Below are 14,920 nucleotides of genomic sequence, written 5' to 3' on the forward strand. Positions count from 1 at the left end.
GCATACATGTACACATTGTGAGTCAGAGTGATGGCTTGTGGGAAGAAACTGTTCCTGAGTCTGTTGGTTTTGGCATATAGTGGTCTGTAGCACCTACCAGAGGGAAGAAGCTGGAACAGGTTGTGTCCAGGGTGAGATGGATCTGAAGTGATGTTTCCTGACTCCTCAATGGAGGGCAGGTTGGCACTGATGATCTTTTCTGCAGTCCTGACTGTCCATTGTAGTCTGTTCCTGTCCTTTTTGGTGGCAGATCCAAACCAGAGAGTTATGGACGTGAGGACAGACTGGATGATAGCTGTGTCAAAGAGGATCAGCAGCTCCTTAGGCAGGTTGAACTTCCTGAGCTGGTGCATGAAGTAGGGGCGAAAGTACCATTTTTCAGAAAAACCTGATTTTAAAAGATAATGTTTGAGACAGAGATATATTTTTGCTGTGGTCACTAACTCACGGGTGTGGTCTATCAATATCAGGTGGTATTTTGTACAAATGTAGAACGGATTCTGTATAATTTCACTTTAAATATAAGTGGCACATTGTTACTTTCGCCCCCGTCAGGTGGGTCAAAAGTAACACAACAATACAAGCTAGATTTTTTGTGTTACCACCCTTGAATTTAATAAATAAACATGACTGTGCCCTTGTAAATGTATAACTACAAACATCTTTTGTCCTTTATCTTAAAAAAAATAATTTAATTACATTTTTATTTTAAATGTTCAGTTTCAAAAGTAACCAGATAGTCCAAACTTGAATTGTTTAGAATATTTCATATTATTTAAGGATATATTATAAATATTATAAATATGCAAATGTGTGCACCTAAAACAGGGGGGAAATGGTTAGATGGACATTGTTTATGAACCTGACATGATTAAAATAAATCTGCACTGGGAATATTTGCATGTTGCAGCAGTTTCAGAAACATTGATAAAATGAAAAATAATTTAGAAAGATGAAAATAAACAATAAAATTAAGATTAAAATTAAAAAATTAAAATTAAAAAAGCTATTTACAGAATAGGCTGATTTCACATTTTGAAATGAATTTAAAATTGTTTAAGTAAGAACAGTATGAGTGATCTGCATTTTGAGTGCTTATTACTGACACTGACCTCCTTAGGAGACAGGCCAAAATAAATATCAGCCGCTCTCTTAATATAAGCATGAAGCTTCCTTTCCTAGTCCAAGGAGAAGACTTAATAATGTGATCTGTACCTGTGGTCTAGTCTTCTCCCCAATTATCTCTGCCCTCCTCCTGCATTAACTGAACAAAGCGACTTTATCAGCTGACCTGAGACTAATGTTTCTAATAGAGATGTCCAGAAACGCCTTGTCATAAACATCTGGCTGAATCAGACCTCTGTCTTTCTGACCCACGCTATTGGCATATCTGTTGGTATAATATGACATATGAAAAAATGTTTTAATAAATGCTGCAACACACAGAAAAGTCAACACATTAGCAGCGAGACAAAAGAAACACTTGTGGTCAGGTGTAGCGGGACAAAAGTAACAAGTGTTACTTTTGTCCCAACAGGAACTCCTGACATATAAACACGATTTATTTTTATACTGAAAAACTCTGACTCTGACTCTGGGCTAACTTCAATTCAAATTCAATTCAATTTTATTTATATAGCGCCAAATCACAACGACAGTTATCTCACAGCGCTTTTCATAAAAGAGCAGGTCTATGATGCTATTTACAGAAGCCCAACAGTTCCCACCAAGAGCAAGCACTAGGTGACGGAGACAAGGAAAAACTTCCTTTTAAGAGGCAGAAACCTCGAGCAGAACCATGGCTCAGGGTGGGCGGCCATCTGCCTCGACCGGTTGGGGTGAAGGAGAGAGAGAGAGCGAGAGAGAGAGGGAGAGAGAGAGGGAGAGAGAGAGAGCGAGAGAGAGAGCGAGAGAGAGAGAGGGCAGGAGAGGAACAGAGAGAAAAAGAGAGGGATGGCGGGAGAGAGAGAGGGGAGGGAGGCAGCCTACACAATATACACACAGAGGTACAGACAGTAAAGGTGATGTTGCTATAGACTAAATGAAAAATGGTACAGATATTTATAGTAGCGTTAATGATAACAATCGTAATGTTAATGATTATAATAACAATAATAACAATAGTTGTTGCAGCAGAGGGTGCCGAGCAGGAACACGAGGGCAGCAGGTGACCCGCAGCCACAGATCCAGACTCCACAGCTCCAGAGCCAGAAACACCTGCAGGAAGTGACAGGAGGAGAGAGGAGAGGGACGAGAAAGCACAAGACTACCAGAAAGGGGAGAAGTTGTGTTAGTAACATGCAATAATGGGATGAGGTTGCATACAGAGGGAGAGGAAGTAGAGGAGAGAGGAGCTCAGTGCATCGTGGGAAATCCCCCGGCAGTCTAGGCCTATAGCAGCATAACTAAGGGATGGTTCAGGACTAACCTGAGCCAGCCCTAACTATAAGCTTTATCAAAGAGGAAAGTCTTAAGCCTACTCTTAAATGTGGAGATGGTGTCTGCCTCCTGAACCCAAACTGGAACCTGGTTCCACAGGAGAGGGGCTTGATAGCTGAACGCTCTGGCTCCTAGTCTACTTTTGGAGACTCTAGGAACCACAAATAACCCTGCATTCTGAGAGCGCAGTGCTCTGGTGGGGTAGTAAGGTACTATGAGCTCTTTAAGATAAGATGGTGCCTGACCATTAAGAGCTTTGTAGGTAAGAAGAATGATTTTACTGGAAGCCAATGCAAAGAAGCTAAAACAGGAGAAATGTGATCTCTTTTCCTGGTTCCTGTCAGAACACGTGCTGCAGCATTCTGAATCAGCTGAAGAGTCTTAATGGACTTTTTGAGCAGCCTGATAATAGAGAATTGCAGTAATGCAGCCTAGAAGTAACAAATGCATGGACTAGTTTTTCTGCATCATTTTTAGACAGTATGTTCCTGATTTTCACAATATTATGTAGGTGAAAAAAGGTGGTCCTTGAAATTTGCTTAATGTGAGACTTAAACGACATGTCAAAGATAACTCCAAGATTCCTCATAGTGGTGCTGGAGGCTAGGGCGATGCCATCAAGGGAAACTATATCTTTAGATAATGCGCACGGAGGTGCTTAGGCCCCAGAACAATAACTTCAGTTTTATCTGAGTTTAACATTAGAAAATTACAGGTCATCCAGATTTTAACATCCTGAAGGCACATTTGAAGTTTAGCTAACTGATGAGTTTCATCTGGTTTGATCGATAGATATAACTGAGTATCATCTGCATAACAATGAAAGTTTATGGAATATTTCCTGATAATATTGCCTAAAGGAAGCATATAAACTGAAGAGGATTGGACCGAGGACAGATCCTTGTGGAACTCCATGACTAACTTTGGCATGCATGGAGGACTCATCGTTAACATGTACAAACTGAAATCGATCTGATAAATAGGACTTAAACCAGCTTAGAGCGGTTCAGAAGAGGTTTAATTACAGCTACTTTAAAGTACTGTGGTACATAGCCTGTTGATAAAGATAGATTGATTATATCTAGCATAGAAGTGCTGACTAAGGGTAAAACATCTTTAAGCAACCTAGTCGGGATGGGGTCTAAGAGGCAGGTTGATGGTTTAGATGAAGAAATTATTGAAGTTAGTTGGTAAAGATTGAGGGAAGCAAAACAGTCTAAACATATATCTGGTTCTACAGCTGTTTCTAAAGTTCCTGAGTTTAGAGATAATTCGGTGCCAGTTGAGGGCAGGTCTTGGTGAATTTTGTCCCTAATAGCTAGAATTTTATCATTAAAGAAGCTCAAGAGGTCGTAACTACTGAGAGCTATGGGAATACTTGGCTCAATAGAGCTGTGACTCTCTGTCAGCCTGGCTACAGTGCTGAAAAGAAACCTGGGGTTGTTCCTATTTTCCTCTATTAATGACGAGTAGTACGCTGCTCTAGCATTATGGAGGGCCTTCTTATAAGTTTTAAGACTATCTTGCCAAATTAAACGAGAATTTTCCACTTTGGTGGAACGCCAATTCCTCTCAAGTTTCCGCGATATTTGCTTTAATTTGCGAGTTTCAGTATTATACCATGGAGCTAACCGTCTTTGTTTCATTATTTTCTTTTTTAGAGGGGCTACAGAGTCGGGTGTCATTCGCAGCGAGCCTGCAGCACTATCAACAAGATGAGTGATTTGGGAGGGACTGAAACTAGCATAGGAGTCCTCTGTTACTTTGTGACTTAATAATGAATTTAGAGCTGATGGAATCGCATCCTTAAATTTAGCTACAGCACTATCAGACAGACATCTTGTATAGAAATTTTTGCCCAATGGCATGTTGTTCAGCAATACAAACTCAAAAGTTATCAAACAGTGGTCAGACAAAGAGGGATTCTGTGGGAACACCACTAAATGTTCAATTTCAATACCATACACCAAAACAAACAGTGAGTCGGTTCATGAACACTCTGAGAGAAGCCAATGGAATCTAACAGAGAGATAAACGCAGTACTAAAGCTGTCATTCTCAACATCCATGTGAATATTAAAATCCCCTACAATAATAACTTTGTCCGTTTTAAGTACTAAAGTTGACAAAACTCTGCAAATTCAGATAAGAATTCAGAATACGGCCAGGTGCTGGTACACTATAACAAAGAATTGGTTGCAGTGATTTCCAACTTGGGTGCGAAAGACAAGAACAAGCTTTCAAATGAGTTATAGTTTAGTTTAGGTTTAGAGCTGATTAGTAGGCTAGAGTCGAAGATAGCTGCAACTCCACCTCCTCGGCCTGTGCCTCGAGGAATGTGAGTATTAATATGACTGGGAGGGGTGGATTCATTTAGGCTAACATATTCTCCATCACCCAGCCAGGTTTCAGTAAGACAAAATAAATCAATATCATAATCTGATATTAGTTCATTTACTAGTACACCTTTAGAAGAGAGAGATCTGATGTTTAAGAGTCCACATTTAACTCTCATATTCGTTTGCACTATTGCTCTTGTGGTTTTAATTTTTATGAGGTTTTTATTGTACAGCTCCTCTTCTGTTTACCTTTGATTTAAATAATTTCGATGGTCGGGGGGCAGACACCGTCACTATAGGATTTTCACTAAGTAACTCCTGGAATGGAGGAGCAGAGAAGTGTGTTAGACTCTGCGTAGGGTTTTGGGTGGGTAACTGCTGAATTAGAAGGGCAGAGAAGTGTGTTAGACTGTGACTCTGCCTCCTGGTCTCATCCTCCCTGGATTTGGTCCACTAATAAACTTGGCCAGATTTCTAGAAATGAGAGCTGCTCCTTCCCAAGTGGGATGGATGCCGTCTCTCCGAATCAGACCAGGTCTTCCCCAGAAAGTCTGCCAATGATCTACAAAGCCCACATTGTTTGCTGGACACCACCTCGACAACCAGCGGTGGAATGACGACATGCGGCTATACATGTCATCGCTGGTCAGATTTGGCAGGGGTCCAGAGAAAACTACAGTGTCCGACATTGTTTTTGCATATGTACACACCGACTCAACATTAATCTTAGTGACCTCCGATTGGCGTAACCGGGAGTCATTACCGCAGACGTGAATAACAATCTTACTGTATTTACGTTTATCCTTAGCCAGCAGTTTCAAATAAGACTCAATGTCGCCCACTCTGGCCCCAGGGAAGCACTTAACTATGGCCGCTGGCTTCGCTAACTTCACGTTTCTCAAAATGGAGCTGCCAATGATCAGAGTTGGTTTCTCAGCAGGTGTGTCGCTGAGTGGGGAAAATCTGTTAGAAACGTGAACAGGTTGATGTTGCCTGTGGACTTTGAATGCTTACGACTATTCCTCCTTCGGGACAGTCACCCAGCCCCCCCCCCCTTTCCTGGCTGCACAGGAGATGCCAGGGGACGGCTACCAGAGGCTAACTCAGGCCGTTCCGCAGCGACTACCGGGGACTGGCTAGCTACAGTAGCTAAAGACTGATCTACCAAGGTGCGGAGCCGGACTTCTAAATCTCTGAGCCTCGCCTCCATGTCTACAAATAAACTACACTTATTACACGTACCATTACCGCTAAAGGAGGCAGAGGAGTAACTGAACATCTGACACGCCGAGCAGGAGAAAGTAGGAGAGAGAGAGGGAGAAGGAGAAGCCATCACTTCAGGGTGTGTTAAAGCACTAAATAACCTGTAGATTAATCATTACTGTGACACATGAAACGAGAGACACAGCTTGTAATTCGAAAAACAGTCCTGCTTCAGAAATTGACTTGCAGTGCTCAAAAACAGTTTTTCAAAGACGGCTGCGGGAAACGATGACAAGGGGACTGCAAATCGCCTTGTTGCTTTCGCCCCAGTTTACCCCTACATCGTCTGCTGGGCCTTCTTGATGATGGTGTCATTGTTGGGCTCCCACTTTAGGTCCTGGGATATAGTGGATCCCAGAAACCTGAAGGATTCCACAGCAGACACAGGGCTGTTAAGTATGGTGATGGGGGACAGAGTGAGGGCCCCCCTTGAAGTCAGGAGTTTGTGATCCACTGACAGGTGGAGGCTGGCACAGTGAGCTGGGTGAGTTTGAAACCAGTCTTTCAAAAGACTTCATGATTACAGATGTCAGTAGAAAAGAACTGGGACTCCTGGGGTTGTTCTTTCCTTAATCAATTGAGTATTACGCTCCTCTGGCATTATGGAGGGCCTTCCTATAAGTTTTAAGACTATCTTTCCAGATTAAACGAGATTCTTCCAGAATGGTGGAACGCCATTTCTTTTCAGGTTTCCCTGATGTTTGCTTTAATTTGCAAATTACTGAGATATACCACGGAACTAGCTGTCTTTGTTTTATTATCTTCTCTTTTAGAGGGGAAACAGAGTCGAGTGTCATTCATAGCGAGCCTGCAGCACTATCAAGAAGATGATCAATCTAGTCTAGAAATTTTTACCTAATGGCGTGTAGTCCAGCAACAGGAACTCAAACGTTATCAAATACTGGTGAGGTAAAAAGGGATTTTGTGGGAACACTATTAAATGTTTTATTTCAATACCATATACCATACACCACACTTTTGTTTACTTTTGGTTTAAATAATTTAAATGTTCGGGGGGCCAGACACGTTACTATGGGGTTTTGGGTGGGTAACTGCTTAAATGGAAGCGCAGAGAAGTGTCTCAACTCAATCTCCATGACAATCCAGGTCTCAACTCTGGATTGTCATGGATTTGGTCCACTAATAAACTTGGCCAGATTTCTAGAAATGAGAGCTGCTCCTTCCCAAGTGGGATGGATGCCGTCTCTCCGAATCAGACCAGGTCTTCCCCAGAAAGTCTGCCAATGATCTACAAAGCCCACATCGTTTGCTGGACACCACCTCGATAACCAGCGGTGGAATGATGTCAAGTGGTTATACGTCATTTGGCAGGGGTCCAGAAAAAAACACATCGACTCAACATTAATCTTAGTGACTACTGATTGTCATCAAGTGTCATTACCGCTGACGTGAATAACAATCTACTGTATGTACGTTTATCCTATTCCGGCAGTTTCAAATTCAATGTTGCTTGCTCTGGCTCCAGGAATGCACTTATGGCCGCTGGCTTTTCTAACTTCACGTTTCTCAAAATGGAGCTGCCAATAATTAGAGTTGGTTTCTCAGCGGGTGTGTGAGTAGGGAAAATCTATTAGAAACGTGAACAGGTTGGTGAACTGTGGGCTTCTGCTTACGACTTTTCCTGTTTCCTGACAGTCACCCAGACACTTTGGCTTCCCAGCTGCTCGGGAGATGCCGAGGGACATCTAACAGAAGCTACATCAGGTCGGTCTGCTGGCTAACTATAGTAGCTAAGAACTGATCTACCAAGGTACGGAGCCAAACTTCTTAATCACAGAGCCTCGCCTCCATGGCTAAAACTTTCAAGTCTTCTTCAATACATCATGATGTTCATTTAGTAAATTATGGTCCCATTTAGAGGAAAATAGACTATAAAGCAGTGTATGCTTTAAGGTTGGACTACCTTGTGATTGAAAAGCCCCGATACCATGGCAAAACGTCAATCAGACTAGTCATATAATTAGAAAATCATCAAAAAGTTGATTTATTTCAGTAATTCCATTCAAAAAGCGAAACTTGTATGATGTATACATTCATTCCACACAGACTGATATATTTTCAAAAGGTCATTGCTAAAGAGGCTGGCTGTTCACAGAGCTCTGTGTCCAAGCACATTAATAGAGAGGTGAAGGGAAGGAAAAGATGTGGTAGAAAAAAGTGTACAAGCAATAGGGATAACCGCACCCTGGAGAGGATTGTGAAACAAAACCCATTCAAAAATATGGGGGAGATTCACAAAGAGTGGACTGCAGCTGGAGTCAGTGCTTCAAGAACCACCACGCACAGACGTATGCAAGACATGGGTTTCAGCTGTCGCATTCCTTGTGTCAAGCCACTCTTGAACAAGACACAGCATCAGAAGCGTCTCGCCTGGGCTAAAGACAAAAAGGACTGGACTGCTGCTGAATGGTCCAAAGTTATGTTCTCTGATGAAAGTAAATTTTGCATTTCCTTTGGAAATCAAGGTCCCAGAGTCTGGAGGAAGAGAGGAGAGGCACAGAATCCACATTGCTTGAAGTCCAGTGTACAGTTTCCACAGTCAGTGATAATTTGGGGTGCCATGTCATCTGCTGGTGTTGGTCCACCAAATCTATGGGGTATTGTGAAGAGGAAGATGCGAAGCGCCAGACCCAACAATGCAGAAGAGCTGAAGGCCACTATCAGAGTAACCTGGGCTCTCATAACACCTGAGCAGTGCCTCAGACTGATTGACTCCATGCCACACCGCATTGCTGCAGTAATTCAGGCAAAAGGAGCCCCAACTAAGTATTGAGTGCTGTACATGCTCATACTTTTCATGTTCATACTTTTCAGTTGGCCAACATTTATAAAAATCCTTTTTTTGTATTGGTCTTAAGTAATATTCAAATTTTTGATCTAATTATATGACCAGCACCGCTGAAAAGGGTTATTAGGAGTCAGCTAGTCAAATATAGCATCACGGTTAATGTTAATTACAGCTGCACCTAGCCAAGCAAGCTACTGTAGATAGCGTCACCGTCTCGTCCAAATATGGTCACATGCTGCTGGTTGCAAAAAATCACCATGGCAGTGACCAAACTTTCACACTTGAGGCTTCAAATTGGCAGTCCACAAAGCAATGGGTGACGTCAGGTGACTACCTCCACTTCTTTTATACAGTCTATCTGGCCAGACGTGGACCAGACCACCTCCAAATGTGTTCTAATCGATCTGATCTCAATGCATCATCAAAACATCTTAGAAATGTCTGCTTTTGATTCCTGTTAATGCCAGATAAAACATGGCCCAATATTCACTCTTCACTCTTTTAGCTCCTTTATCTTCACCTACTCCCAAGGGAAATATGTGGCTCCTGAGCAAAATGCTCCTTTGTGCTCATCAGCTAGTTATTCATATGGTCTGTCTGCTCTTTGGTGTTGAGCAGGTAGTGCTGGAATGCAGCAAAACAGTAGCTGATGGTAGGAAAAATCTAAACTATGATCCTAAAGATGCCACAAACCTCTGATGGCGGAGCACTGCTGCAGTAACAGTGGGGAGAGCTCACAGGGGCACAGTAGAGCTGCTGGCATGGAAGGGGTTAATGCTACTCTGCAACTGCGAGAGTGGGGTATGCTCACGGGGATGGGGCTTACCACCTCCGATGTAGTGAACTGTTGAAACAGAGTTATTGTCATTACACAGGTTTGATATATGTTAGAAACGAATGTGTTGAAACAGAGTTGTAAGAGTTATGTTTTCTGTTCTAATGGTGCTTTCAGACCAAACTCGAATTTAATCCTCGCGATGCTTTCCTCACGTGAGTACATTTGCAGCAAGTGTTCACACACACAATGCGAGAAGGCAATTAGAACCCGCGAAAATTCGCCGAGTTGGAAATTTTCAACTCAAGCAAAGGTCTTCGCATTGCCTTCGCGTCGCCGGCACCGCCCCCTTCGCGTCGCTTTGCGCCGCCCGACAGGAAATCGCGGCTCTACGCGTCTTTGCATTGACTTTGTATGTAAACTCACCGCCCCGAATGCTCGCTTAGCTTTTGGTCTGAAAGCACAGCTCTGAATAGGGGCGTGGCAATAAATCAATACAGCAATATATCGTTACACATTTTTCCATGATACTTGATATTCCAGCCCATCATATTGATACATAAAAAATTTAAAAAATAGCACTTTGACGGTTAACTCAATGCTAACATACAATGGGATTCTCCATTAACGTGCTAACGTACATTAGCATCGCAATCTTGAAAATATAATTGTAACATACTGTGCGAATACTTAAAGTACATATGTTTCCTGAGCTCTGTGTGAAATAAAAAAGAGCTATTAACTTCACTTTCTTGATCTGCAACTTCAGCACTCCACGCAGACTAGCTACAACAACCCCAAAGGGTTAAGACTCAAACCCAAAATTCCCTGTGGCCTAAAAATACAGGTATCACTAGGTTGAGAAAAGGGCAGCACAAATACCTTCATAGTCTGCTATGAAGGTATTTTGTGTTATAAAAAACATATATATGATTATCGCAGAATTTTGTGTTTTGTGACATTATCATTATCGTGAGCCATGTCTCACGTATCATATCGTATCGTGAGGTACCCTGCGATTCCCACCCCTAGTGCTGAATATCTAGCAGTATCTCCACCACTCCGCCACTGCCATGTTGTTTCAGTGTTAATAATGCTGTAGGATGTAGGATGGATAATCTAAAAACAATTGTTGGGTTCCCGGTTAGCTAAGTGAGTTGTGCACAGGCTTTTCAATCAGAGGGTTGTGTATTATGTCCTCCCGGTACAAATATATTTTTTTCCCTCAACAAAATAACTGTTTCACATTCTCATGATAAAGCATGTGCCGTAGTGTGTGCTTCTGATGCAATTTATCCACATCCATCAACCTATGGATGTTTATTTTAATTTCCCCAGCCTCTCCAGGCAGGGGAAATCTGTCTCAGTACCAGTCGCTATTAAAGTATTTATTTATTTGGCCCGCGGCCGCTTTTGGCAACCACTGCTGTAAGTGAATACTTAAACTTTAACTTTATATATATAGCTTTGGTAAAATTGTTGCTATACATTCATGCCAATAAAGCTAATTTGGAACCAATATGAGATGCACATTTTGAAAATGTTTTTGTTTGTTTTCTTTAAAGCATGACCTTGATCATTCCCTGTTAATTTTTTCAACAAGGACAAAAAAGGACCCCAAAGCTTTAAATAGTAGTAATTTTACTACTAGCTTTATCCACACAATCAAATGATGTCATCCTACCAATAAGGCTGTCAGATCTGCTGCCTGATAAACATGTAAATCTGTCAGGCCTGTTTTTTGAATGGTGATTATGGAGCGTGACAATTTCCTCCATGAAGTATTAGATTAAAAAAACATACTAGGTGTACAGTTCTGCTTTGACAAGAAAGACAAACTGTGCCGCCTGCAAAATGGAGAAAATAACATTTAATTCTGAATGTGTTTGTTGGTACCATTGTAAAAATAAGTGTGTTGGGATGACATGATACTAAAATACCAAACTGTGCATTGTACGTTCAGTGTACAATTGGTGGGGTGACCTCATAGTCACAAGCACTGAAAGTAAAGTTTTCTTCCTTGTTCAGAGAAAAGTATTGATATCTGGTGACAGCTCATTCTGGGAGAGAGCAAGGAAAAACTCCATACAACCATGTGACCAACTAAGCTCTCCAAAGGCAACATGATTCAGGCAAATTTGAGGTTAAACTAAAACACTTAAACAGGAAAGTGTCACTGAGGTCTGAGGACGTTTCAAGTCTGTAAACAAAGCTACCATCACTGTTGAGTGTCACTATTAGACTTTTTAAAGAAACTAAGAAACAAAAATTGCTGTCATAGCTATCATGTCAAACTGTCTGTTCACTCTGAATCATGAAGCATTCGCCTTCTGGAAGAATGCAGCTGCTACAACTTGTCAGTCACGGATAGGATAGGTTAGTTTCTGCTATACTATGTATATTTCCAACAGGTTGCTGCTCTAAGAACTCTTTTCTTTCTCATTACTTGCTCTACAACATTGTTACAAAACCACAAATCATGTGTCATGTTTACCTCAGTTTTTGTCAGTTAGTATCTCTGATCAGCAGGTGTCACTTATTGTGTGACTATTGAGTGACTAACTTTTTAGACTTAAAAAGGTGTATATTTTTATTTTTGTAAAACTGTTTAACTTGCATTTGACTAATCAAATGAAGACCTGTGTAACACTAAAGACCAATTCCTTTGTGAAACCGGCCCCAGAAGTGTGCTCTGTAGCACTTCAGATGTCACCTTGACAGTCATATCAATGTCTGCCAACCACACCTGGTAGCATCGACCACACCATGTTTTTATTCGGCACCTTTGCAACAAGATCAAAAGAATTCTTTTGCATGGATGTATGCCAGTAAAAACATATTCTAGCTACCATTAATCTTTCCATGACATTTGGGAGAGGTTGAATTCATGGTTATATGGTTCTATTATGTTAGTCTGTTTATTTGAAAATTGAAATTGAGTTTTCAGAATAATGGTACAGCACAGGAGTTTCCTGGGGGAAAGTGCTGATTGGAAGTCATGTAGGCTATTTTCAGCCCTTTTATTTAGGTGTTTAAATTCAATCTTTTTAATCAAAAACAACTTACATTTATGCAGTAGGTAGTTGCTGTTTTTTTGGTACAGCCATGTGATATCTTTTTGGGAAACACTCCTGTGTATATTGTAACAAAACTTCTGTGCAGAGGGAGGCAGAGAATGAAGCGAGGGAGTAGCGAAGGAAAGCAAGAAGACTTTCTTTGGCTGTGGATGGTACAATTTGTATAATTCTTCAAATTAATTTGAAAAAGCAATCTTTAAGCTAATCTTTATATTTGGTGTGGAGCATTATTTTTACCCTGAGACATATCACAAAAGCAGAATAAGACAGATTTAAGTTACCATAGCCCAAATTTTCTTAACATCCACAAAATTCAAAGCAGAATAAAATGGTGCATCTTGTGCAATACATAATTAAACTGAAGAACGCAATACTGCCACTACAAGAGCTTGATTTAGCCTCTGACACTATATTACACCTGACAGGTTCTGATGCCCCCACAACTGAGATGAATTGATTTTGTGACGCAAGATGCTGGTTAGCACCGCGGTCACTTAATCTCTGCTGCTGACATGTGGCACTGATGTGGTATTGCCACTCGGGCATCACAAGTGTGTCAATGCAGCAGAGAGTATCCATAAGCCTGCTAGTAATTTCAGGAGGCGCAAAACAAACAAAAGTTTACCTAATGGGGTTTTGCATTATTTCTGCACATCTGTACATTCCTGGGCACTAATATTTCAACTGAAATTTTTTCATTTTTCGTTTTTTGATTGTACGTGCTTGTATCAGTTCCTCTTTTCCGAGATCATTTTTGGAAGCATCAGACAGTTGCTGGACTTTTGAACTTGAACTTTGTGGCAATGTTGGACAAATGTATGTGGCCTTATTTGGGTCTCACACCTAAAAGAGGGGTGGTGATAGCACATAGATAAGATGCTTGCCTTTGGTGTGGCAGACCTGGGTTCAATTCCCACTGTGAGACATCCACTATTGAGTCCCAGAGCAAGACACTTAACCCCTAGTTGCTCCAGAGGCGTGCGACCTTTGACAGCAATCGTAAGGTGCTTTGGATAATGTAATATAAAAGCTATGGCTGCTTTATTTTTTATGTTTTTGTTTGCTTTTGGGAGGTTTCCTTAATCTATGGAAGTTTTTTTGTGTCATCTCATCTACCATTTTCTCATTATAACAGCATCATTTTATAAAATGTTCATATGTTAAAGAGAAAGTGTGTGGTGTGTGCGTCTCTCCGCAGTTAACTTCTGTGAAATTAAACTGATCTCCTCCATTCATGCATGGGATTAGGATTGCACTGTCGCATGCGCATAGAAATGTAGTTTGCATGAATAGCAAAGAATATTTGTCACGCATGACAACACAGGCTAAAAATAGCTCAGAAGACCGTCATTCTCCACTGTAGGATGTTCATCAGCAGGAGTTGGATATACAGCTATTTTGGTGCAGATTTGATGTGCAATCTCTTCATTTACTTCACACTTTCCTCTCCATCATCAGCTCTGTCCTCTTTGACCTATTTCCATTTCTCGTTACCACTCAGCCTTTTTCTGCCTCTTGTTTGGGTTTTTTCCAAATCAGCTGATGATGGATTTTTTCAGGCAGGATAAGCAGGGAGTCACCATTCTGACACCCCCATATGCTTTACACTCTCTACATAAACACATGTCAATTCACCGAATCGCTTGGGGCATTCCAGGAAGGGTTATTTGGCTGGTCTGAGGGGAATTGTGAAATGACGTTTATTTCTGCCGAGTAATTCACTTTTTTTTATATATAAATATTACACATGAATTTCTTCTGAAATCTTCTTCTCTAATATCATTCTGATGAATAGAGATTTTGCTGATGTGTCCATATTAGTCAAGTTGCATCTTGGGTATGTTTAACTGAACAACAACCTGTGATGCTATTGCTCACAATGGATTATAGTTTTTCTCAATCACTTCAAGCGCAATCGCTGAATGGCTATTAAACTTTGTCAAACTATAGGACTATTTATATATACATTTGGTCAGTTGTTCACATGACTATACTATATTATACTATACTATTTTGTCATTTATATTTGCTTTGGCACAAAAAGCACTGGGTAAGCCTTGCAGAGCAAAATACTTTGCATTTGTTTGCTATTGAATCATATTTTTCTCAAATGCAGTTATACACATATTCATTGTGTAAATCCCTACATGCTAAATAGAGCAACCAACAGTCACAATAACCTGTCACACATATATTAGATACATCATAGTTATGTAGTA

This window comes from Micropterus salmoides, unplaced genomic scaffold (genome assembly GCF_014851395.1).
Source record: "Micropterus salmoides isolate LMB-PRFRI ecotype aquatic unplaced genomic scaffold, ASM1485139v1 Ms_hic_scaffold_7, whole genome shotgun sequence".
Taxonomy (NCBI): domain Eukaryota; kingdom Metazoa; phylum Chordata; class Actinopteri; order Centrarchiformes; family Centrarchidae; genus Micropterus; species Micropterus salmoides.